The 27,542-nt window shown below is 40.1% G+C and overlaps 1 long non-coding RNA gene across 1 annotated transcript in view; it reads left to right on the plus strand.

Moving 5' to 3' along the window:
* Window positions 1-27,542, plus strand: part of LOC142830855 (uncharacterized) — a 55,405-nt gene that overhangs the window by 18,383 nt on the left and 9,480 nt on the right. Inside the window, exon 3 of the long non-coding RNA XR_012906384.1 lies at window positions 16,054-16,238. This is a non-coding gene — a long non-coding RNA (uncharacterized LOC142830855). The remainder of the gene's footprint in view (window positions 1-16,053; window positions 16,239-27,542) is intronic.

Raw genomic sequence — 27,542 nt, forward strand, 5'->3', positions numbered from 1 at the left:
AACATTTCAGACAATTTTTACATGAAAGATGATGGTAACATTTTTAGAGCTGCAAGGAGTCTAGACTAAGTGCAGACGCAGAATATGGTAGGAATTCAATACCTTCCGATTAAAGCGTATATTACACATCAAATATTTACATGTTGTTCAATTATTTTGAGAAACTACAAGGTTTGTATTCAGAGAACAAATTATTTTAGAGAAGACAGCATAGCTCAGCTCTCTGTTCTGATGTCTCTCAGCTGAGTTGCAGGAGCTCATGTGACTCTTCCGAAGAGAAGCTCTACAAGAGAGTCCAAAAGACCTGACCTCACAGATATGCCACCTGATTGGCCCTTTTAATCACTCATTATTTCCTTCCAGTCTGTAATGCATTGAATGGTGATTTATCATTTGGAATGGTCACATCTCTTAAGTGTAGGGAAATACTATGTGAGCCCAAGTAATGGTGTGTAGTGAGTGATACCTTGTTTTTTAACCTAGGACACCACAGTAAAAACTGAACTATACAATCAATGAATTTCAATACTACATTTTAGAGAAATGTCAGTATTTTAATATCTATTCAAAAATTTTTCAGTGTGACACTTGTTGTTTTGAGTGTTACCCAGTGGGAAGATCAAACAAAAGATTCTAGGATTGAGAGTGGAAATCAAGAGATCACTTCTTTTTTCCCATCCTTTAGGTGAGGATTACTGACAATGATGTCTGGGAAGAAAATAACCCAGCCTGACTTTCAGATCTCTGGGAGAGCTTATAGATCTGGAAATTAAAAGACAAGACGCTTAGATTTTGGAAAATAAGCACATTTTATAAGGAAATCACTGAGCCCTGATAATAATCAGAATCCATACTACCAAGCCCATTATTTCAAAATAGTGGGCTGGTTATTTCAAAATAGTAACTCCAGCTTTCCATGAGGAATAACACTAATTTCAAAATAGTTATTTCCACTCCACTGATGATGTTTTAAAATAAGTTATTTTGAAATAATGGCCTAGTGTAGACATGCCCTGATTGAAAAATGACCCTGGCAAATGATATTGTGGAGGGTCTGTGTTTGTCTAAGTATAGCCACATTTTAAGTAGCAATCTTCACCTATACACCAAGGGTGAGTCTAGACTGGCAAGATTTTGCGCAAAAGAAGGCACTTTTGCGTAAAACTTGCCAGCTGTCTACACTGGCCACTTGAATTTGTGCAAAAGCACTGACATTCTAATGTAAGAATTCAGTGCTTCTTGCACATATACATTGACACTCCCACTCAGGGCTAAGCCCTCTTGCGCAAGAATACTTGCGCAAGAGAGCCAGTGTAGACAGGCACCTTACTTTTTTGCGCAAGAAAGCCTGATGGCTAAAATGGCCATCGGAGCTTTCTTGCACAAAAGCATGTCTATACTGGGCACGGATGCTTTTGTGCAAAACCACTTTTTGCACAAAAGCATCTGTGCCAATCTAGACACTCTTTTGCAGAAATACTTTTAACGGAAAAACTTTTCCGTTAAAAGTATTTCCACAAAATCATGCCAGTCTAGACGCAGCCAAAGTGATTTTAGTCTGTTGTAGGAATATCTGGTATGTATATATAAAATTAAATAAATGAATCAAGATGTGGCCATATCACTACCTTTTTTTGTAAATGTCATTTGTTTCACATAGCTGTTTATAAGCATTCACATAAGCTGTTTATGTTCATATCTGATGTAAGAATATGAGAGAGGGGCTGCGTCTAGACTGGCAAGTTTTTGCGCAAAAGCAACTGCTTTTGCACAAAAACTTGCCAACTGTTTACACTGGCAGCTTGAATTTCGCAAGAACACTGACGATCTAATGTATGATTATCAGTGTTCTTGCACAAAGACACTGACACTCCTGCTCGGGAAAAAGCCCTCTTGCACAAATGCTTTTGCACAAGAGGGCCAGTGTAGACAGGTAAAAACTGTTTTGCGCAAAAAAGCCCCGATGGTGAAAATGGCGATCGGGGCTTTCTTGCACAAAACCGCGTCTAGATTGGCACGGATGCTTTTGCACAAAACCACTTTTTGTGCAAAAGTATCCTTGCCAATCTAGACGCTCTTTTCCACAAATGCTTTTAACAGAAAAACGTTTCCGTTAAAAGCATTTGCGGAAAATCATGCCAGTCTAGACGCAGCCAGGGTGTGAAAAGGGTTGGGAGTTCAGTAAGATAATTGCCTACATTTTGTCAGTAAATACTTGAGGCGGAGAAAAGAAAATAGGCATGTATGAATATTTAATAATTTTACTTCAAGAGCTGCAAAGTCTTAATCAAAGTGGAATGCATACTTATTGTGATCAAATAATACATGAAAATTCAACTATTCTTTCTGAATACTAATTTGATGTTGTGTCTGGACTTTATAAGTAATCAAAAGTTTAAACACGTCAAAAGACAAAACATAGAGAAGAAAAATATGAATCACTTAAACATTTTAGATTTTGACTTTCAAACATGAATGTTATCCTAATTCCTGATATTAAAGTGTCCACACACTTTCACCAAATATCCTGAGTGTGCTTGAAAAAAATCTCGTTTGGGAAGTGTACTTTCAGAAAGGGTATATAAATACACTCTACACATGATCTAAAGCAAAGCATTTTCACTACTACATAAAATAAGCTTCAGGAGCAAAAAGAATTCAGGCAGAAGGCCAGGAATGGAGAAGAAGCTATCTGATTTATAACGCTCAATATAGTGTATGAACCATTCAGCGCAAGGAGTTTCTGGGCCTTAGAGACCTTGTATGGGCTTTGGACACTAGGATGACTGAACTGGAGAAGCTAAGGGAGAGGTACATAGATGAGACTTTCTGGGACACAGTAGAATGGGCCTACCTCCAGTTAGCCTCAGTGCTGTTGAGGAAGGTGAAAGTCTCATGAAAGGAGAACATCTAACTGGAGCAGACAAAAATTATCCCATTGTTGGGACTGTCCTTCCAGATGATGTTGTGGTATCATCTCACACCGAGGATACCTTTCCTGGGAGAGAACTCCAGTTATGAGGAAGAAACAGGCATTACTAATGGGGGATTCAATCATTAAAAACATAAATAGCTGGGTTTGTAATGACAAAAAAACCACATGGTGACTTACATGCCTGGTTCAAAGGTTGTGGGTCCATCTAGACGAGTGGTGCGCAACCTCTTTTCATTTGGTGGAGCAAAAAAAAAAAAAAACCCAAAGAAAGTGGCCCACAGCTGCTCTCCTATCACTCCCCCTACCTCCGCTGCATATATCGTCGGACACCGATCCGCAAAGCCAGGAAAAGCGGCCAGCTGGATACAAGCGCTGTAATCCCCCCCCTCCCCAGGAAGGAGGGGTTGCATTGGGTTGGAGCAGGGGGCTGTATTCTTATTATTCATATTATTGTTTAACAGCACGATTAATCATGATTAATTATTTAGTCGCGTTATTAATTGCAATTATTTTGTTTTAATTGCTTGACAGCCCTAAAAGCTGTTGTGGGATAACAGAGGAGGTCTGCTCATGGATTGGTAACTGATTAAAAGATAGAAAACCAAAAGAAGAAATAAATAATCAGTTTTCAGAATGGAGTGAAGTAACAAGTGCTATCTCTCAAAGGTCTGTACTGGGATCAATCCTATTCAATATCTATACTACGATAAATGGAGAGGCAACCATCACATCATCTGTCACACAGACCATTTGAGAATACTTGAGAAGTTTCTAGGGGGAGACAGGCCCCCACCAGCCCACCTACACCCCTTTCCCGTCTGCTGAGACCCTACCCCTGCCACAGGGAGGGGAGAAGGCAGAGCAGTGTGGGTGCCCCTCTCCCCCACCATCACAGGGCGGGGAAAAGTATGCACATGCATGCCCCAGCAGCACCTGAGCTGCAAGGAGAAAAGCAGATGCACGGCCCCCAACACCCACCCCGGGAGCAGCGGAGAGGGAAGAGACTGAGGTCTCTTCCAGTTCTATGATTCTATGATACACAGCCTTAGCCTCTTTGCCCCTGGAAGCAGCGGGGAAGAGGGGGGTCCTGTGGCCTAAGCCGGCCCTGGGAAAAGCAGGGAGAGAGGAGGCCATGTGCACGTGCTGCCCACCACCACGGGGAGGGGACGAGCGTGAGTGTGCACTCCAGCATTCCCAGAGCAGTAGGGAGTGAAGCTGATGCAAGGCACCAGCCTGCTCCTGATAACCCCCACCCATCACTGAGAGCAGTGGGGAGGGAGGCCACACAGCCCGAGCTGGCTCAAGCCTCCCTGGCTCTGGGAGCAGCAGGGAGGGAAGGAGGCGGCCATGTGTACGTCTGCCATCACAACGGGACGGGTAATGCTAGTATTCATAAGCCCAGCTATACATAAAAAATGATGGGCTATGTCTAGACTGGCATGATTTTCCGGAAATGCTTTTAATGGAAAAGTTTTCCGTTAAAAGCATTTTCGGAAAAGAGCATCTAGATTGGCACAGACGCTTTTCCGCAAAAGCACTTTTTACGGAAAAGCGTCTGTGCCAATCTAGACGCTCTTTTCTGCTAAAAAGCCCCAAGCGCCATTTTTGCAATCGGGGCTTTTTTTCAGAAAACAAATCTCAGCTGTCTACACTGGCCCTTTTGCACAAAAGTTTTGCGTGAAAGGACTTTTGCCTGAACAGGAGCAGCATAGTATTTCCGCAAAAAGCACTGATTTTTTACAGTAAGAAGTCAGTGCTTTTGCGGAAATTCAAGCGGCCAGTGTAGACAGCTGGCAAGTTTTTTCGGAAAAGCGGCTGATTTTCCGGAAAAACTGGCCAGTCTAGAGACAGCCATGGAGTCTAAATTAGATATTGCCATTCAAGAGAGGGACCTTGCAGTCATTGTGGATAGTTGTCAGACAGTCATCCACACAATGTGCAGGGACAGTCAAAAAAGCAAACAGAATGTTGGGACTCATGAAGAAAGGGATACATAATAAGACAGAAAAATATCTTATTGCATCTGTATAAATCCTTGATACACTCACACCCTGAACATTGTGTGCAGATGGGACCATCTCATCTCAACAAAGTTATGTTGAAATTGGAAATGTTTCAAAAAAGGGCACCAGACTGATTTGGGGGTATGGAATAGCTGGCATATGAGGGAAGATTAATAAGGGCCTTGTCTTCTTTGAACAGAGATGACTAAAGTAGGACATGATAGAGATCTGGAAAATTATGATGGGTTTGGAGACAGTAAATAAGGAAAAGTTATTTACTCCCTTCTATAACATGAGAACTAAGGGCCACCAGATGAATTAAGACACCAAGTTTAAAACAAGCAAAAGGAAGGATTTCGTCACACGATGTACAGTCAACCTATGGCACTCATTATCAGAAGATGTTGTCAGGGCTGTAACAAGGATGGGGCGCTCGCCCTGGGTACATCATAATCGGGGGTGCAAAGACGCAATAAGTAGAAATAATAAGCTACGAAAGTAAAGAATGCGATGAATGCTAACCTAAGAACAGGAGGTACATAATTAATATTTTTGCCCTGCAAAAACACCTAGTTAAGGCGCTGGGTTTTATGAACGCCGAGACTATAACGGGATTGATGGTGTGTAGATCTATCAATGGCTATTAGTCCAGATGGACAGGGATGGTGCCTCTACCCTAAGTTTGTCACAGCTGGAGTGGGGGACAGAAAATAAATCATTTAATGATTACCTGTTGTGTTCATCCCCTGTGGGACACCATTGGCCCACTGATATAAGACAGGATATTGAGCAAGATGGACTTTTGGTCTGACCCAGCATGGCCAGTCTTACGTTGTTATGTACTAACATTGCAGGCAGTACTAGTATGCACATAAAATATGTTTAGGTTTGAGGGAGTGACAATCTTGCATCCAGTGCAAAAAGCTGCCATGGTTATCCCACATGAGAACAATGCCAACATAGATAGTGACAATACATACATAGTGAAAGACTTATTTTATTTAAACAGATACAGCAGCATGTGCTTATAGTTACATAAACATATATGTATGAACACAATATACAGTAAACTTCCAATAATCCAGCACCTTTAGGACCCAAGGGATGCCGGATTATCAGATATGACGGACTATCAGAAGGGGGGGCTATGAGGAGTCTGGGGCAGAGTGGGGTAGGGTGGATGGGGGGCCGGCGCTGCAGGACCAACCCAGCAGCACCCCAGCTGCTCTGCCCCTGGCTTCCCGGAGTCAGCTGCTGGTCAATTTCAGCAGCCGCTGACTTGGGGAAGTCTGGAGCAGAGCAGCTGGGGTGCTGCCAGGTTGGTCCAGCAGCGCCGAGGGACGGCGCTATGGGACCAACCCAGCACCTCAGCTGCTCTGCCCCGGGCATCCCCAAGTCAGCCGCTGCTGAAACTGACCAGTGACTGACTCTGGGAAGCCCGGGGTAGAGCAGCTCCAATTATCTGGCTGCCTGGAGCACTTCCGGGTTCAAGGTGGTGCCGGACTAGCAAGAGAGCCGGACCACTGAATGCCGGACTACTGGAGTTTTATTGTACTCATGGATAGTACACATATACATATCTCAACATATATACATTCATATACATTGATCACAGTTCAAAAGTGAATTTGACAGCATATCAAGTGTTGGGATTTCTAGGTCAAGTTTCATAATTCAAAATTCAGCCATCTCTGTATAGCAGTTTTCATAAAAAAAAAACAAAACATACAGCTAATCTGATTGGTTACAATTTACATAGCCTTGTTTTGTTTGTATAGAATATACCACTTAATGTTGTTGGGACACAATATATGGTAGAGAAGGTTGTATTAGACTGTTGAAGGTACTTTATTAATTAGCCTCCTTTGTGTATCCAGAGGAGGGGGATCAGGAAGTGAAAAATCTGCTATATCCCCAAATAAGTTTTAGGATGCTCCCATGTTTTCATGAGATGCATATGTAACAGGACAGCTGTTTAAGGGCCCATTTTAGAAATGAAGCACTCCTCCTTGAAACATTCCAATCTCAGGTGCTAGAAGCATGTGGATGTGCTATTTCGAAATAGTTATTTTGGGCGTTATTATTTCTAAATAACTTATTTCGAAATAACTTTCCTGCATCAGAGCCCAGGTTAAAGTTCTTTGCAGGTGACAGCAAAGAGACATGAAAGCTAGTGGCAGAAGGAGGCTTCATGCTGTTTCTTTTCACCTGATTCACAGATTTTTCTTTGTCTTCCTTCTTCTACTTCTCCCTGTCTGAAGAGCCTGTTTACAGAGTATATGCAAATTGAGGTAAACATACAGCTCACTGTTTGACAGGGCTGTTTGACCAGTTCTACCTAATCACAGCTATTTGAGTTTGAACATGTGTTAACAACATCAACATCAAAAAGGGGCATGTCATGACTTTACACATAATGTGGTGCCATACATTTCAGCGTGATATTATTGGCCAGTGAGTTATAAGTCTTCAAATGATAACTCATGTGGCTTAAGTTGTACAACAATTACTACAGTAGTGTATAGGGTGTGACTATGTGTGTGAATTCTGTTGCTGCTGGTTTTGCAGTGATTCTTATATTTTAACCCATAGCAGGAATGCCTATGACCCAGGCTGGAACTTTTATGTTATTGTGTTTAAATCCAAATACAATTTTTATATTTTTAAAATACTGTATAAGGTTGCTGGCTCAAGATTTTGACTCTGTCCCACCTACACTGTTCCAGTCTCATCTGTGACTGGTACCATTTCATACTCTTGGCATTTTCTTAATGTAACTATTGCAATAAATATTTTATACACATAAAATGGCTAAAACCTGAAAGATGGATTGTTATGAAATCTCCTCTAAAGATGAAATCACAGCCCTCTGCACAGATGGCACTCAGGGGTAAATGGTCACTACAGTGCTGCTGCTGATAAATCCAGAGAGGTAACTAATTCAAACTGAATAGCTCATCATGTCAAAAAAGGACTTTTAATTATAAGAAGGCTCTTTGATGATTAAAGACTACACTTGGACTCTCTTCCCAAAATGCAAATTTTTAACCAATACACACCAGAATCAGTGTAAGGGAGGGCAGTAAAAGAAGCCAAACTATGTTTTTTTAAATAAAGTAATTGTGTGAGAGCGATGCGCCTAATTAATTTGTCTGATGAAAAAATACTTCTGAACAATGTGCATGCTTCATAAAAGCTCAAGCCATTTCTCAATCATTATGTGAAAGATGGAGGGGAAAGCTTATTATTTTCCACGGTAAAATAAATAAGGGAGTGAGATCATCTATACAATTATTTTTAATAGGGCAGGATTACACAGGTCATTTTCAGTTGATGATTGGGATTGGTGAGGAAGCAATATAAATCACTTACAAAATATTATAATGATCTCTCTCACATGGTTTTATTATGGTGAGCCTATCCAAAGCCTAGTTCCTGCTAATAACATCTGTATAAAATCTATAGGGTGAGGAGGAGGAGGAAACCCACTAGTGTCATCTTTTAGTGCACCTAAGACCAACAAAACATACGGGCCAGAAAATTATTGGTTCATAAACTTCAGGAAATTAATGTTTCTCATTTCTTATTTTGCTGAAATATTATGTGCAATATTAAAAATAATTTGTTCTTTACTCTAAGTAGGGGGATTATTTCAAGTTTCCTGGCACAATTACTGCAATTAATGTGCAATAGCTTTTACAGTCTGGTTCTTCTGAAAATGATCCTGTTCTATATATTATTAGGAAATTTATTTTTTTTAACTTTGTATGTAGAACTGGTGGTAATTGAACCAGGAAATTGTCACTTGCTACCCCTTTTTAAGGTTCTTTAAAAAGGTTTCTGAAGACATTTCCATTGTTATAATTGTACAGTTTTATAACAACAGTTAAAACCCTATGTTTTGAGCATTCTTCAAAAAATAAACTAAAAATTATGTTTAAAAAAATCTTCCTTCAATATAGGGCTGGATTTGAGCCAAAAGTGGTGAAATGAAATTGGTGGACATAGGTTCTCACATGTTTCAGTAAAGTGTATACGTTACTAGAGAGGACAGTAAGTCAAACAAACTATCAAATAACATCCCTGAGGTAGCAACTGAAAACACTAACATGACAAAGTTATAATGGCAAAGCATTTTAAAAAAATCTGTACTCATGTTTTAATGCAGTTTAGCAGCTGGAAACAAAGATCCAACAGCATGGTCTCCATAGGCCAGCAGAAAAGTTCATGAACCTCTGCCTCAGAAACATTTGATTGGTGGGAAATGGCTGTTCTTTGTTTGGATAACCAGAGTGACATGCAAACAAGGGGTTTTATTCATGAACGTGAGATATGCCATTGGATAAGTGTGTGTTACTGTCCAGTTTTAAAAGTCTCAATCAACCATCACTTCAGTTGCAAGAATGATGAATCAGCCCTGAGCTGAAATTAATCCATACAAATTATTCAGCATATGCTTTAAAATAGTGCTCACATTAGCAGAAATCAAGACTGATTTATAAATAGAAGGGGGTGGGAGAGAAGAAAAGGCTAAATTCAGAGAAAAAAATACTCCTAAGGTACATCTACACTGGGCAGTTATTTTGGGATACCAGAGGTATCCCGAAATAGCTAACCTGTGTCTTAACAAGCTGCCCATTATTTCAAAATCTTTTTTGAAATAACGGGCACGCTATTTTGGCATCTCCATAGCCCTTGTTACATGAGGATTAAGGGATGTCTCAAAATAGTGCATTATTTTGACATTTGTGCTGCATAGCCACGCCAAATTTCACAATAAGCTATTTTGAAATAGAATTGAAATAAGATATGCAGTTTGTGTAGCACAAATTGCGTATCTTATTTCAACTTTAGTGTGCTGTGTAGACACACCCCTAGTGAATAATTTGACCTAAACGCTACAGACTTGCTCCGGGTTTGAACCAGCCACCTAAAAGCAAAAAGTCTCAATATTAAAACATTACAAAGCCCTCGAAGCATTGAGGCCTCAAGAACACTGGATATAAGTTAACAGTGTTCTGGAGGTTGGGTATATGGTGTTTACGGATTCTGTTTCATTAAAAATTCATTAAATGGTGGCAATTATCAAAATTGATTACCATTTCTCTCCTGGAGGTCAAACACCTAATAAGGTTAAGAATCATTTCTAGTATATTATGCCAAAGCTGGTATTGCTGTATCTGTGTTAGTTTCCACTGCTGTTGAAATCAGGTCCACCATATTTTGGAATTATCGGTTTAATGCAATAGCCTTTTAAGTAGCAAAAATCATACACAACTTTTGTTTAATATCACAAATTTTAGAATTTAAAGAATTCCTAGGAATAAATGGTGCCATCTAACCTAAGGTCAACAGAAATCCTTTTATCAGCTCCGCTAGGCATAAGATCATGTTTAAAGTAAACTAGCAACTAGCTCTTACTGAGCACTTCTCCTCAGTAGATTTAAAAGTGCTTTACACAGGAAGCCAATTTCTATCATTATCCTCATTTTACAAATGGGAAAACTCAGGCACAGAAAGATGAAGTGATGCGCCCGAAGTCACCTAGCAACCCAGTGAGAGTCCCAGTCCAGTTCTCTGCCCACACTGTCTCTCTCTTGTGGCACCTTTATAGGGCATAAGCTTTACCCATGAAAATGTATGCCCTAATAAATCCGTTAGTCTGTAGCTGGAAAAAGGAAAAAAAGATGAGTCCTGTGGTACTTTAGAGACTAACACAGCTACCCCTCAGACTTTTCTCCAGATAAGTGTTCTGGAGAAAAGTCTGTGTTCAGTTATGCAAGACAGATAGATTCTGGTTATCTCATGTTCCCTAAAGCAGTGGAAGATGGGAGCTGTCTGTCCAGCAGAGTATAACAGAAGTGGCTCAGATAAAACCCCTCAGGGCATGTCTTCGGATTGACAAGTAGCAATTGATCCAGCGGGTCAATTTATCACATGTAGTATAGATGCGATAAATCGACTGCTAAACGCTCACTTGTTGACTGTAGTACTCCACCAAAATGAGAAGAGTGGAGCCAATGGGAGAGCGTCAGTGTTGCCTTACCAATGTGAAGATACCATGGTAAACAGACATATCTGTGTCAGCTTCAGCTACATTATTCATGTAACTGAAGTTGTATAATGTAAGTCAACAGCATATGGTAGTATAGACAAGGCCTTAGGAGACAACTTTAGAGTGCTACATAAGTTCTCAGTATCCTGACTCAAAGCTTGGCAGCTGAAATGATAAACCTATCAAATGGATGCTGAGAAGAGAATAATTTAGGGGATTAATCTTAAAAATATCTAACAAGACTGGGATAGTCCCCCAAAATATTAGCAAATTAACCTGCTTATTTTTTCTACTGAGGATGATTGAAAACCATTGATGTTGTGGATGTATCCAACCAACCAGTGAGATATATTGCTATTCATACTGTTGCTTCCCTATTAGGAGACAACAACTTGTCCTGGCAATCACTGTTTCTTGATGTACCGGCTCCTTGACCCTGATAGACTCAGAAATGACTGCATTGTTGGTGCTGAAAAGGTGTCAGAAGTGATTCCTCTAGAAATGAGGAACTATATTCTGCTCAATAGATAAGTGGGGAGTAGCCATGAGGAGCTTTTATTATCTGTGCATTTCTACAGAATCTTTTAGCTTCTGTCACTACACAAATGCTCAAGTGTTTATGTCTTGAAATGGGAATCAATTATTAACAGAGCTGGTTGCGAATGAAAAAAAGCTTTTATCATGACAAATTGCCCCATAAGTTGTGTCCCATAATCCACTGTGCTACTTCTTTGTACTTCAGAGGACAGAAGAAGGACAGATAATACATCAATTTCGGTGCAATTTTGTTGCCTGTTTATGGAAAGCTGTATTTATTCTCTGGGACCAAACTTATTTTACCATCTTTTTAAGACAGAGAACATAATGAAAACATCTGTCTTTTGTCTCTGGTAAGCCTGTAATATTGAATATCAGCATGATCATTATTCTCCACCCATTCATCAATCATACAGCTGTTCTATGCATACTCGTCTACTCCTGTACTCCGCCTACAAGGAATCAGGCTTCTTTTAATCAAAAACAGGTTTCATTCTACAGTGGGTCTGTTTACACATTTTCCATTTCTTTCCATTAAGTACTTTTAAGGTAGGCTCTGAATCCTTGTATAATGCTCTTCATTGGGATGGTTTTAGGTTTTGGTGCCTCCGCTCCATTAAAACCAGGAAATCTTTTTTTTTTTTTTTTGTCTTTCCAACAACTACCTCAACATCACATCTCAAATGTCTGGCTCCCTAGAAAAGTGGGACATATGTTTGCTTATATCCTCGGTTATTTCAATGGAGTGGCACCTATTTATAGTAGCTGGGGATCTGCCCATAATTTTCTTTTTTAAATAGTACCATTAAAAGGAGCTAGCTATTAGGTTTGTGTCCGAATACTGTGCCATGAACAGGTTTAGAACTACTCAGCTGTTTATCAGATTCATGAGCCATATTTTGCCACAAACTAATGGAGATTGCCTTTTAACTTAAGTGCTAGAGGCATGTTGTTTTTCAAGTCAAAGGATCCAAACTTTAGCATCACAGCCAGTTTTTAGTGTTCAGTCTAGTGATAAGTCAAGTGTGAAGGGCCTTTCCGGAAACTGCTGTTTCAGAAAATGTTGATTCACGAAGAGTTTATTTTACAGGCCACATGGTGCTGCACCCCTGCCTACATCACAGCTGGGACTGGTAAACATCCAAGCTCTTGTTTCCCAGAGGAATACTAGCAAATATCCTTAATATGATGATCTATCATAGAGTTCTGTCTCAATTGAGCTTTTCTACTTTTTTATATATACCAGATGCTCCTAAACAGAAAAGCTTTATTAAAAATATATAATATCCCCTACTTCCACACACCCTCCAAACATAGGTCCCTTGTAATTCTTGGATTTGGAGACATGGAACTTGGCATAAACTCTGCTTCTTGCTCCAGAAATGCAATCCAAAATCTAAGCTTCCATAAATACATACATAAAGACAATTTTAAAAAAGAATTTGTTCTAGCTTTTATGATTATGGGGGGGAGGGGGAAACTAACATGAACCAAGTGCAAACAGAGGAAATGTTAATTACCTGAGTCTGCAGAGCATCTGGAGAATATAGCTCTAAGAGGGGCATAAAGTGCCTTATTCATCTCTATTGGGGTATGTCTACACTACCACCCTAGTTCGAACTAGGGTGGTTAATGTAGGCAACCGGAGTTGCAAATGAAGCCCGGGATTTGAATTTCCCGGGCTTCATTTGCATATTGCTGGGTGCCACCATTTTTAAATGCCTGCTAGTTTGGACTCCGTGCCCGCGGCTACACGCGACATGGACTAGGTAGTTTGGATTAGGCTTCCTATTCCAAACTACCGTTCCACCTCGTTCCACGAAGAGTAACGGTAGTTCGGAATACGAAGCCTAATCCGAACTACCTAGTCCATGTCGCGTGTAGCCGCGGGCACGGAGTCCGAACTAGCGGACATTTAAAAATGGCGGCACCCGGCAATATGCAAATGAAGCCTGGGAAATTCAAATCCCGGGCTTCATTTGCAACTCCAGTTGCCTACATTAACCACCCTAGTTCAAACTAGGGTGGTAGTGTAGACATACCCTTGGGTACAAATATTTAAACATGATGCCGACCATTGAAGGACTTTGAGGCCTATATAACTGGTTACCTGGGATTTCCCCTGGAATAAAGAGATTCCTTGGCATAGGGGACACATCAAAGCTGAAACTGAAAGAAAGAGGCCATGCTGGAATGCTGCTGTACTTTTGCAGTCCCTGGGTGCATGAACAGCTTCTTTCTCTCAGTATGTGATTAGACTGCTTAGCAACACTATTAAGAATGGTACTATTGCTACTGGGCTTCTAATTTTTTTCCCTCAGTGACATAGGCTGAAGTGCTGTTTTCTCCATTAGAGAAATGACATTAATACATCACGACAGTCTCACTTCATGCCCTTCCTTCCTTTCCACCTTCTTTGAGGTTTTCAATATTTAAGTCATTTGTGGCTCATTGATTAAGTTCAATTTCCAAATTGGGCCATGCCTTCTATTGCCAACACTGTGGCTCACAACAGCACTCACAATAAGAAAGCAAAGGAAAAGAGCATCTTGGTTCTCCTCTCTTCTCTGTGTCTGTGAAACTATCACTCTGTTCAGCTCAGCCTACCAGCTTGCCTTCTTGAAGACCTCTGGACTGCTTTGTGTAGTAATGTGCAAGTGACATCTTTTCCCACTTAGCAAGTCCAGAGATTTGGAGTATGGGCTTTGCTCTCTGCTCCCAGTGTTCTCTAAGTTCATACTGGTGTACACTGCACTAGCAGTCTCATTACGACTTTGAAACCAGATCTGGGTAATGCATAGATGCACATGCCGAATTCCTGCTGCCATAGCCAGGCTATGCCCTTTTTATCCACACACCCGCCATCAATACTGCCCCATTTTCCTAGCTATTGTCTCCCCATACTGCCTGGAACATATCTCACTGTTTGCATGAAGAAGGAAACAGTTCATCTGAATAATTCATGGGTACCCTGCATTGCTGCAAAATTGCACCTAGGGAATACTATATATTGTTATGTACTGAATAACCATAGTCTGGAATTATCTGCTGAGATGTAGGTCAGTGGAGCCCACAGATTACTTCTATTATACAATACATACTTTATGCTGATCTGCTCCCTTCATTCCATACAATCAGAGCTCACATTTTGCCCATATCATTTGCATTATGAGTTTTATTTAAACTCTTCATATTCATGAATATTTCCTAACTAACAGAGTCTCCAGCTATGAGTGTCATTCAAATCTGAAATCAGCCTACTTATTCATCCCCTTGCACACCAGCATGTTCTTTAACAACTACAGAGCATTGATGACTCCTAACATTTAGGTTATTTATGGATATGAATGAGTATAGAATTATTTCTATTTCTCTTTCCAAAAAGAAAAACAGAACTACATCACGACATTTAACTTTACCTCATCCTCTACCACATACATTTCTCATTGGCTACAGATGACAAAGTCAGGTTAGAACAATTTTCAGATTAACCACAAATACAACCAAACATGAAGTCAGTCTGGCTGCAGATTGACACATTATTAAATATCTGTAGTCTGTAATATGTTTAAATGAACTAACTTGCTTCAATTCATTAATTTTTCAATTAATAAACTGTACACCTACTTTGGCAAAGCTTGTTAGCTTTTAACTGTGACACAATGTTGCCCTCCTGTGGACTGAAAAAGAGCAAGGAACTTGTGTTTATTTAAGACATTCTAAATAGTACATTCAAACCTCAGAGTTACAAACATCTTGGGAATGGCGGTTGTTCGTAACTGTGAAATATTCATAATTCTGATAAATATTGTTATTCTTTCAAAAATTTACAGCTGAACGTTGACTCAATGCAGATTTGAAACTTTACTACACAGAAGGAAAATGCTCCTTTTACTCATTTTAATTTAGATGAAACAAGCACAGAAAGTTTCCTTGCCTTATCAAATCATTAAACTTTTCCTTTTTTTTTTTGTAGTAATAGTTTGTTTAGCACATTAGTACCATTTATGATTTTTGGGGTGGGAGATGTCTCTGCTGCTGCCTGATTGCATACCTCTGGTTCCAAATGACACGTGTGGTAGACCAATCAGATCATAACACTGTTTTTCATAACTCTGAAGTTCTATTGTAATGTAAACCAGAGTGATAAGCTATTCCTTTCTGTGTAATGGTCATGGTCAATGGTTTCAGTCACTGTAATTCTAATCTTTACCTCATTAGTTTCTTAGTGATCAGACATACTTTCACTTTTAATTGGATGAAGCCCTTCTGAATATGCCAGAATGGGATTGTCTGGGAAAGTCTCTTTGCTATGGTTATTCATAATTAACACAGTCTCTATATCACATTCACAAGGTAAAATCAATGGGCAGGGTTGAGTGAATTTGGGGCCAGTTTTAAGTATGAGCCCTGGAGAAAGCTGAACTATCACTATATATAGTAACATTTGTAACCATGTGTGAGTCTAGTCACTGGCCTGCAGGGAATTAATTCCAATCACACTTCTTTTTTCCCCTCACCAGTTCCTTGGTACTTGTGCCCACGGAAGGAGGACTTGAGACTGTAAGCCAAACAACTGACCTAGCAAGATGGCTGCTTTGGAGACATAGGAGAGGATTCTTTTGGTATGCTGAAGGCTCCACAGCCACTTTCTATACAGCTGAGACAACAGCCAGAAATGCAGAAGAGGGCATCCTGTCTGGGCTAGGTAAAAGCAGTTTGTGCTTCTTTGTGGTATATAATGCATACTGATCATCAGGAGGCATGAGAGCTAAGGAGGAGGGGATATCTAAAGACTTATTTTCCTATTCAAGTTGGCTAATCCCTCTATAGTTGCTAGGGATTCAATTTTGGACCTGGCCATGTTTTGCAGTAGCAGAGATCAGGATCTGGAGTAACAGCAGACTCACACTAGATCCAGCCAAGACCCACAGGATGCTAGGGAAAGGAGAAAATGCAGCAAAAAATAGCAGGGCACTCCTCTCACCTCCTATTTGCTGAAGTGGAACAAAGCCTCATGGTCCTGTTGGGCTCAGCATTACCCAGAATGCCCACATGGTGCCTCCTTCCACTTGCAATCTGTTAGGAGACTCCATCCTGTCCTCTCATGAAGATTTGGTCCCAATGAGCCACATTCTTTTCTGTGTCAGATAGGGTCTGTGACTTGCTATATCTGCAGGTGAAGATGGAGGTAATAGAGGCTCCTCCATGTACAGAATATGTCAGTCCCTCTCTCCTATGGAACTGACCAGGAGTACATCTTTCCTGTGCACAATGTTCTCTGTCTGCATTTCAAACAGAGCTTTTCAGAATGTGGAGAAAGTAAAACACAGAATAGTCTGTGAAGCTCAGTCTGTAAATATAAGTTACCTATGCAAAGATTGCTCACTATAATGACTAAAAATGCTGAGAGAGAGAGAGAATGGAAGCTTATCTTCCTTGTCTTTCTGACAATAGAAAGCTTCATAAATAAATTACTGAGATATAGTGATGTTCAATAGTAAATAAGAGTTCGGTGGTATTCTTACTATCTTATAAAATAGCCTGGATAGAAAGTGAGCACAAGGTCAAGAGGAAACTGTATATTAGCAGATGCTGTTAGCTGGGGTCAAAGAGTAAGTGCGGTTGGTACAGGAAGGTACTGGTTCAGAAAAAAATTACTTCACTGTCTTGAGTTTTGGTGGAGGATGCAACCCAGTAGCATCTCTAGATGGATGGGTGAGTAAGTCCGTAAAAAAATAGGTTTCCATTCTAATTATATTTCACTGCAAACAAGATTCAGAAAACTGCAAGCTCTGTGCTTTGAATGTGAATATTCAAGACATTCTGTGGAACTCTATCATACATATATAACAACCCACCCACCTAGCTGTTATAAACAAACACAGTTGCATGTTCGATTGAGGTTTGTACCCTGACCTATCAATTATATAGATATTTGAAAATTGTTTAATAGGTTCTTGTCCCAAGATCAGGCCCAGTATTATTAAAATCACTGTTTAGTTAGGAATCCTGATGTGCACGGTTGCAATACTCTACTGCATTACCAATAATATCACAAATAATCTAGTATAACTCAACAAAGTAGCTAGAGGTAATACAGACTGTACATCTGAACATCCATGTACCCACACAATCCTTTGCAACACAACCTCAAATATTAGCCATTGTCTTCCTCATCACCATCACTATCAAGATTCTCTCTAAGCTGCACAGTAGAGCGACCCCACAGTGGCTTAATGAGTCCCGCCCAGTCAGGGGCTCAGGACTCATGCACGGAGCTGTTTAGTGGAGGAAGGGGCACTTCTTCCTCAGGGACAGCAGCAGCTCCCAGCTGAGGACAGAGCAGTTTCTCCCAGCGGGTAGGGAGGGAACAGGTGAAAAAGCTGCCACAAGCCCTTTCACTTCTGCCTGCTGCTTTAAGCTCTGTAGGAGGAGGAGAGCAGTAGCATTGTCAGGTGTGGCCACAAGTGCAGCTGTGAGAGGCCGCTGGAGGCCAGTTATTTTGGAATAGCAGTCAGCTGTGTGCCCACACTCACGCTATTTCAAAATAACAATTTCAAAATAAGCATTATTCCTCATAAAAAGCTGGAGTTATTTCAAAATAACTAATGCACTATTTTGAAATAACGGGCTTGCTAGCGTGGACACAATGCTTGTTATTTCAAAATAACTCCCTTTTGTAGAGTAGGGCAAAATGGGCTACAGGTAGTGTGTACTGTTTGTAGATACTCCAAGAAGAACACCAGTTAAATTTTTAGGCACTGGTTACAGATGGACCTAATGTAAAACCACAGACCTGAATAGCCCTGAACCCTAGGGAAATTCATTTCTGAATCTAGAACTGAACTTCAGGCCTGCCCAACAATGAGCCAAACAAAAACCCTGCCTCTGAACAACCTCAAATTTGGGGAAACTGAGAGCTAACATTTGTGGCTTGGGCCCAGATCTGGTTACTATAGAATCAAAGGCTTTTCTCAGAGGAAAATGGATTGTTAATCACCAAGTAAAGATCCAAGTACAATCAAAGGAGAGAGGTCCAGAAAAAAACCCATCTGGAAGCAGTAGTGAGTTGTGGTCAGATGTCTGAGTGCCAAAGAGGAAACAATAGTAATGGCAAAGGAGTTCCCCCATCTTCCCTAAATGCAAAGAACGTCAGCAAAAGAACTGTGCAGAATGAAAGGTTAGTAACAGAAAGAAAGTGTATGCATGGATAGGGAACATCTGCTTTAAGAAGCCATTTGAAAAGCAATTGTGCAATACCAGAGGGAGAGGAGGACAGCTGTTTAGTTTTGTAGTAGGTCATGGCCAGACTGGCCATTAACAGTGATCATCATATATCTGGGCTGTCCTAATTATCCCATAAGAGGATTCTGTATTTCTTAGCCAGTAACAACTAAATTTTATAAGCTACACACTCTTCCTAATTGGAAAACAGTATTTTGTTTGTGGAGCTCTGAAAATTTGAGCATCACAATGAATATGTTAATGAAGCTTCAGGCTAACATAAGAATTTCAAAATCCTGAAAGCCATTTGAGATGTGTGTTTTACAATAATGATTCAGTTACATTTAAATGAATTCCAGCAACACCTCAGTTGATTTCTAAAGATAGGAACTGAAAGGTTTGAGGAAAATGGTGCAGCTAAGGCAAGTTTTTCAAGTGACATTCTTAAAAATGCAGCTGTTGTTGCACTGTATGATATAACAACTAACTGGGCTTCTGTGCAGTGTGCTAAATTCTGTTTTTGTTCAATTTTCTTTATTTCAGCTCAGTTGGAGTGGTTTTCTCCAGCTCTGAATTTTCCTGTGAGCTTCCTCCTTATGCAAACCAAAGTGCTATCAAAATAGGGAAGAAAGAGATCTGCTGATTCTGGACATTTTTTTAACCAAAGGATTTATCTACCTTTGATGTACACTTAAATGCAGCATATATAAGGGCTAGAAAATGATTTCCCAACCCTTAGGAAAGGGAGAGAAATGTAGTGGAGATGTAAGGGGACCAGATTGGCAGTAAAATACAGGATTTCTGTTTCCCAGAAGCAGTGCACCACATACCTACAAAGAACGCTGATGGCTCACTCTTTCTTCTCTAGGTTTAACATTCCAGGCTGTTATAGTGTGTGCTATTATCAAGAGATCATTTTCTTGTCAGATTCTGGGGTGCAGCCCAGAGCAGTGAGGATTTTATGTCATCGCCTGCCCTAGAACCCTGGATGCCGCCCAATGCTTTGCTGCTGTAGCTCCCAAGCTGGTCTGAGCAGACCTAGCCCATTTGCATGTGTAGCTGCAGCCTTGCTCCCAGAAGTTTCCTAGCAATATACCCGTCACACTCAGGCTTCCACCAGCCTTCGGTGCTACTTGCAGCATGGCACCCAATGCACATACTGTCCCAGATTTTCCTTTTATAAGGATAGAAGCCATGCCCACTCAATCCTTGCATGCAGAAGTTAAAGACTCACTAGAAACACAATGCCCATATGCGTACACACACACACAACGTGGAAGAATTACTGCCACTGAAAGTGCTTTTCACTGTCAAGATGCTTAATGGCATAGAGCACATTTTCTGCCCTTTTGTGATCCTGCTGGAAGTCAATGTGCTGGTTCTGAAGCTTTGCAATGCCAGCTCCACTGTCCAGTTAAAAAGCCAGCTCTGACTTGTCTAGATCCAAATTACAATTAGATTAGTATTTAAAATGTGCAGATTGTTTTATATTTAAGAGCATCTTTCCTTGGTGGAGGGATAGTTTGCATAAGTATATGCACTGGAATTTTGAGAAAAAATGTACTGCAGGGACTTAACTACAAGGCTGGAACTGATGAGTAAGCAGCTGTTTCATTAGTGTCTGAACAGCTCTTGATTTAGAGGTTTCATTCACTTGGAGCCAAGGAACATGTATCGTGCCTAATGCTATAAACGTGGGCAATTACTGAAAACTGAAACATGACATTTTCATTGTTGCCTTCTAGTCTTGTCGTTTGGGACAAATGGAGTTAAACGAATAAGATGAGACACTGATTCTCTAACAGTAGCGCCATTGACAATCCCATTGCTTTTCTTTCCACTGCAGTGAAATAACTAGCTAGTGTCAGGGGTTAGCAGAACATGAAGACAAAATGGTTTTCTTATATGATTGTCTACATAGAGTCACATCTTGTTTTTTCTCTATAAGCTTTTCCCTTCTCCATGATGAAATCCTGTCCCCTACAAAATTGGATTACACCCTCTTATCCAGGTTGTACTAACTCAAGGCCAGTATCAATTGCTTTATAGAATAAATGTACCAGGTTTTACAGTATACAAAACAAGACTGTATTGTAGTGTGGACATAGAATTGGTCAGGAGTTTTGTAATTTTTTTTTGTCAAAATATCAAGGCGTTTTCACAGACTCATACTGGACTCAAACTTCATTTACTCTGGGGTAGGTCTTTGCTTTCTCTACCTCTCATCCCTCTTCCAGGGGTGCCTGAGTGTGTCTCAAATCTTGCACAACACTACTTGAAAGAATTTTTGGATGTATCAAAATTATACAGGATGGGAGAACCATTTCCTGTCCAGCTCTACATGATGACAGCACATTATAAAACAAACACAGAGCATAAGATTGTTATAAGAGAAGTGCAGAAAATGTTGGTATTTGTGCAATACAGTGGTAATAGGCCACTCATGAAAAGCAGCCATCAGGCCTTTGTGACCTGTTAACACTCTCCAGTGTCTAGCTGCCCTCTTAGGCTGTGTCTAGACTACACAGTTCTTCCCAGAAAAAGATACGCAAATTGTGAATCGCAATTTGCGTATCTTTTTCCGCTTCTTTTTCTGGAAGAGGCTTTTCCAACATTTTTGGAAGACCCAAAACAGATACAGCTCTATTGTAATACATTTATAAATTGCTGCCGCATCTATCACTTTTGCATCTAAGGACAGTTCTTCATCCCTGTCTGCTAGGTTTGTGTAAAATCAAATATATTTAGCCTGGTGGTTTCTGGTGTATTAACTCTTTAGAGGAAGCAGAAATATAGCTGACAAGCAAACAATAAAAATTAGACTTATCTTAGGTATGTTCTTTCAGGCTATATTAGGAATTTCTTTGTATTTCAGTTGCTAATAGGAAGAATGCCATTAATCCCAAAAAGGCTATAGGAGACAGAGGGTGAAATCCTAGCTCATTACAGTCAACGGCACAACTCTCATTAATTTCAGTTGTCTGAGGATTTCACCCAGAAAACTTGTGGGAATCATTTGTAGTCTAGAAACACATCCACGAGAGAGAGATAAGGATAGCCAGAAATGTCAGTGTTCAGATCAAAGTGTAAACCCAACTTTCTAAACTTTGCTTTCCATCAGTAGCTCTTCAAACCCACATACTTAGCAAAGCCACCCACCACAATAGTACAGGAGACTCTAATCAGGTATGAAAACCCTTAAACAGGTATTAGAGTAAGTAGAGATGCCTGTCAAAGCAGAGCTTTTTCCACATGAAATGTAATTCTGTCAGAACATGTTGTTTTGTCTATATTAATATTTTCTACATGAAAAATACTGATTTAAATTAGATTTTTTTTAAAAAAAATTGGATTGGTAGAATAAAAATGAAAATATGATTGACATAGAGTTATTTTGATTGAAAATGCTGTTTTCCATTTTGATATTTCCAAGTCAAAACTTCATTTTGTGAATATTTTTGATAGTTGAACTTTTTGTTCCACATGGAACAGAAAGGCATTTCAAACTGTCAAAATTTCCCATGAAACGGAAGTTCCATTTTTTTTAACTCTCTCTATAAAAAGGACAAATTTTCAACAGTCTGTGTTAATCCAGTTCTCCAGTTTTTCGGTTTCAAAATGTAATTGGCATTTGTAATGAATTAACTGAAATCATCACAGTAATTAGTGGTTTAATAGAAACTGAAGATGCTTTTTATATTTCAGTCATATCCAGTTTGTACACATCAAAACTATTTTCACTGAGTCCCAATATAATAAAAAACTTAAAATGGAGAAAAGCAATCCTACACAAAAATGTTTCAGAGAGGGGAAAAATATACCACATATTGTTATCTAGGGGAAAAAAGGGGGGTCTGAAATCCAATAGACTACACAGTCATCTACTCTACAGGAAGGGAGAAAATGCAGTGTTAAAAGAAGGCAGTGTAGCACTTAGATAGAGATATTCATTAAGGGCACCTCATTAATCACAAGGTTCTAAAACTGAACAATGAACCCTTCAGGGGAAAAAAAAAGGCTAGGGAGGAAGAACTGGAGAAAGATCTCTACTCTCAAAACTCACCTGTAAGGAAATACAAGGTTTTTCAATTACTGTAATCAGTTCTCTTTCTAAGGGTTTTGAAGTTCCCATATACCTTCTCTGCAAGTATAAATATTATTTAAGTATCTCCGACAGCTATATACAGCTACAGTTTCCACAGCACTATGATTTCTAGTCATTGGTCTTTTTATTGGAATAGTACCCTGGGGCCTCATGTGCTAGGGACTGTACAAATAGTGGACAAGAAGAGGAAAACAGCTAAGTGTAGATCAGAGAGATAGCCTTGGCTTCAGGACCTGTGCTTGGTTCTGCCACCGATATGCTTGGACTTTGTGTCTTGGTTTCCTTTCTATGAAAACATGCAAAGCTGTACTGATAAAAAGTGTTGTATGAGAGGGAAGTAATATGATTTTCAAAGCCTTTATTTAGCCCTTCAGAGGGGTAAGTACCCCTTTACTCTCAGCCATGGTGGAGAAATCAGGAGCTATTCACCCATACAAGTAGGTAAGGAGAGGTGTGATGGTTTCCAATGTTTACAGGATTAACACTTTGTCCCTTCCACTGTGAGGAAGACATGTTCATGCTTAACTGGATGTCAGCTCCCTGACAGTTTTGGTCTGTTAGCCACACAAACAATCTTCTCCTGGCCGTTCGTCCTTACTTTGCCTTGCAGATTAACAACAGCTGCATCCCTGAGCTCCTTTGAAGCATTTACCTGTAGTACTCATCCCAATATCTGCTGGACTGATGCGACCAACATCTGATTTGTGCAACCCTTGGTAGTTCCTATCTCCATGTTCTCAAACCACATTATGAGTGGGATTTACTCCCACTTTACAGCTGCCATACACTGCCTGAGTGGTGTAAAGGGGGTCTTAGGGCACATGAGAATCAAGACAATTGGATAATTCCAAAAATGGATAGACACAGGAGTTTATATTCAGCATGTGGATTCAGATCTAGAGACCACAGATCTAGAGACTCGCATATTGCCGGAGAGGTGGGCAGGCTGGATAATAGACATCTCCCCTTTTCCCAGGATCTGAGCATGGCCTTCTGACCTCCCAAGTGAGTCTCCTAACCACCAAGCTAGACTCATTCCCCACATGCATACATCACATCATCCAAAGACTAGTCAAGTATTTTATACACAAATGAAACAGCTTTATGAGAAAGAGACCTATCCCAGAATATTCTAAAGCCTTGTGGCCAAGCTACTCATAAAGGAGGTGGATGCCTAAATTCAAGTCCCCTCTCCTATGAGTATCCAAATATTTAGATAAAGTGATGCAAGACTTGGATAACCTGATAATTCAGGTCTCACAGGGTATAACAATGAGTGAGTTATGGTTTTGCATAACTCCAGCTGTGGTCTAATGTCTTAAATCCAAAGCCATCAAAATCCAATATTTCTGTGTCTTACAATAAACCAGAATTAGCAGGAAAATGCTTGCATCATTTTCTGTAATATTTACCACTTCAGAAGCATCTATTAACTGGGATAATAGAATTAAACACTAGTGAATGGGTAGATTTAGTACTTTCAGTGACCTTCATCCTTGAAATGGAGACTTTGTGAGCAATCCTAAAGGGAAAGAGAGGTACACTGTGGAGAAATTACTTAGTGAATGTGAGATCTTTCGTGGAAGCCTGCCAGGAACAGAAGAGTCCAACATTGTTCCAAAGTTTCTTAGAAATGTTTATAAAGGTGTCAGAAAATATGTCTTCCAAATAGCAATATTCATAGTAAAGTTTACTGAAGGAATCTATCACTAAGCAAAAATTAGGAGCATATTTCAGTAAAAGAAAATGCCTATATTTCTTCACAAGTTCTAAATTTAATAGTTGTGAAATGCTTAAAGATGATGCCATTTTGTTTTATAAAAAGATATTGAATTAAGATTTCCCCCAGGAAGACCATAATACTATTGCTGGTCTTCACTTCCTGAGTTGCTTTTGGAACCATTGTGTGTTGTATTTCTGATGGCTGCATTTTTAAGGTGTGATCCTGCAAATGCTTACACAGCAGAATAATCTTACTCGTGTGAGCAGTCCCATCACACTGGCCTTCAAGACTATCAGCTTTCCTCAGTCCAGAGAGAGATCTTGGAGTCATTATGGATAGTTCTCTGAAATCATCCACTCAATGTGCAGTGGCAGTCAAAAAAGCAACTGGAATGTTAGTAATCATAAAAAAAGGGATAGAGAAGAAGAAAGAGCACATATAAAACCTCTATATAAAACTACGGTATGCCCACACCTTGAAAACTGCATACAGATGTGTTTGCCTCATCTCAAAAAAGATATATTGGCATTGGAAAACCTTTAGAAAAGGGCTTGGAGGATTAGGGGTTTGGAACAGGCCCCATTTGAAGAGAGATTAAAAAGACTGGGACTTTTCAGCTTCGCAAAGAGGAGACTAAGGGGATATGATAGATGTCTATAAAATCATGACGGGTGTGGAAAAAGTAAATAAGGAAAAGTTATTTAATTGTTCCCAAAATATAAGAACTGGGGGTCACCAAATGAAATGAATAGGTAGCAGATTTCAAACAAACAAACAAAAGGAAGTTTTTCTTTATGCAGTGCAGAGTCAACCTGTGGCACTCCTTGCCAGAGAATGTTGTGAAGATTAGGACCTTAACAGGGTTCAAAAAAGAGCAAGATAGATTCATGGAGGTTAGGTCCATCAATGGCTATTAGCCAGGATGGGCAGGTGTGGTGTCCCTAGCCTCTGTTTGTCTGGAACTGGATGACAGGAGCAGGATCATGTGATGGTTATTCCCTCTGGGGCATCTGGCATTACCCACTGTCAGCAGACAGGATGCTGGGCTAGGTGGACCTTTGGTTTTGCATAAAAATGGCCATTTTGTGCAAAAACCGGTGGAGCGTCCACACCTCAAGTTATTCCCATGAGGAATAACTCCTTTTTGCGCTACAGCTCTTTCACAAAAAGGTGTGTGTGGACACTCCGCAGGGGTTTCTTGTGCAAAAAGAGCCTATCAGAAAAAGCACAGGTGCTCTAATGGCCATTCTGTGAATGGCTATCAGAGCTTTCTTGCGCAGGAGCGTCTATGCAGTGTGGACACTCTCTTGCACAAAAGCTTTTGCAATGCGCTTTTGAAGTGTGGACGCACTTTTGCACAAGAAGTTTTTGTGGAAGATCTCTTCTGCAAAAAGCTTCTTGCACAAAAACACTGCAGTGTAGACAAAGCCTCAGACTTGCTTCCCAATGGACCTTACCTACCTACTTCATGAGTATGCTGAAATCTGCCTTCATTAAATCCATTGCCTTTATTTTGCTGGCCTCCCTCTTACCATTCCTTAGAATCATGAACTCCATTTCATGATCACTTCCACTTTCAAATTCTCAATCGGTGCCTATTTGTTAAAATCAAATCTAGAACAGCCTCTCTCAGTAGCTTCTCCACCTTCTGAAATAATAATAATAAAAAAACCCTCTGTCTCCAATACATTCCAAGAACTTGTTGGATAATCTGTGCCCTGCAGTGTTATGCTCCCAACAGATGTCTGGGTGATTGAATTGCCAGGTCACCACCATGTCCTGTGCTTTAGATGATTTTCTTAGTTTATAAAAAGCCTCATTCACCTCTTTTTCTCAGTTAGGCAGGTAGACCCCTACTATGGCATCACCGTTGTCTCCTATTTCAATCTCAACCTCAGTCTAAATGTATAGATTGTAATATATAAAGCAACACCTCCTTCCTTTTTTCCTTGTCTGTTTTTCCTGAACAAGCTGTAGCCCTATATACCACCAAGTCTCTGTGATGCCAACTGTGTCATAGTTGTGTTTATTTACTAGCTTTACAAGTTCCTCCTGATTATTCCCCATGATTCTTGCATTAGTATAGACATCCAAAATACTGATTTTATTTCCCCCCCTCACACATGCTTCTATTTTGTATTTCCTTTATCTCTACTATTACAGTCCATGCTCCTCCCCCCACACACACACACTTTCTGACCCTTCTCCCTGGTCTCTGTGTTTTTGACTTACTGCTGGGCTATGGTCACCAGCCCCCATCAAACCTAGTTTAAAGCCTTCCTCATTAAGTTAGCCAGATATGCCATCCCCCTTCCTTGATAGGTGGACTTCATCTCTGATTAGCAGTCTTTCTTCCTCGGACAGCATCCCATAGTCAAGGGAGCCAAAGCTTCCTGGCAGCACCATCTTCACAGGCATGCATTCACCTTGAGGATTTGTCACAATATAAAACATCAACCGAGGACAAATAGCTCCCCAAGACAATACCACGCCAAGAAAAATTACACCAAATCACAGGACTTGTCTCCACCAATGAGTCTCAACCAGGGACCAGCATACCCCTTGATATGCAGATCTTTGCATAGTTTTACAACAGGCTACATAAACAGCACTAGCAAAGTCTACACAAACTAAAATTTTATACAGATAACTTGTTTAGACTTCTTTATAGTGCTATGCAGTGACATGTAAGTACTATATTTATATTCCAAATATAAAGTGCCACTTCCCACAACTCCCTTTGGCCAGGAACATCAAACCATGACCAACGGGAGCTGTGAACAAGCATACCTGATGACACAGAGGTAAATAAAGCATTTGGGGGCCCGCCAGGGGCTAACACTGGTGAACTGTGTTTGGCTCACACCCTGCTCTAGAACCTTTTTAACTGGAATTACTAAACTCATCTAACTAAGCAATTGACATACAACAATACATTTTGGATTGTAAATAATGCA

Source organism: Pelodiscus sinensis, chromosome 10, assembly GCF_049634645.1.
Source record: "Pelodiscus sinensis isolate JC-2024 chromosome 10, ASM4963464v1, whole genome shotgun sequence".
Lineage (NCBI taxonomy): Eukaryota > Metazoa > Chordata > Testudines > Trionychidae > Pelodiscus > Pelodiscus sinensis.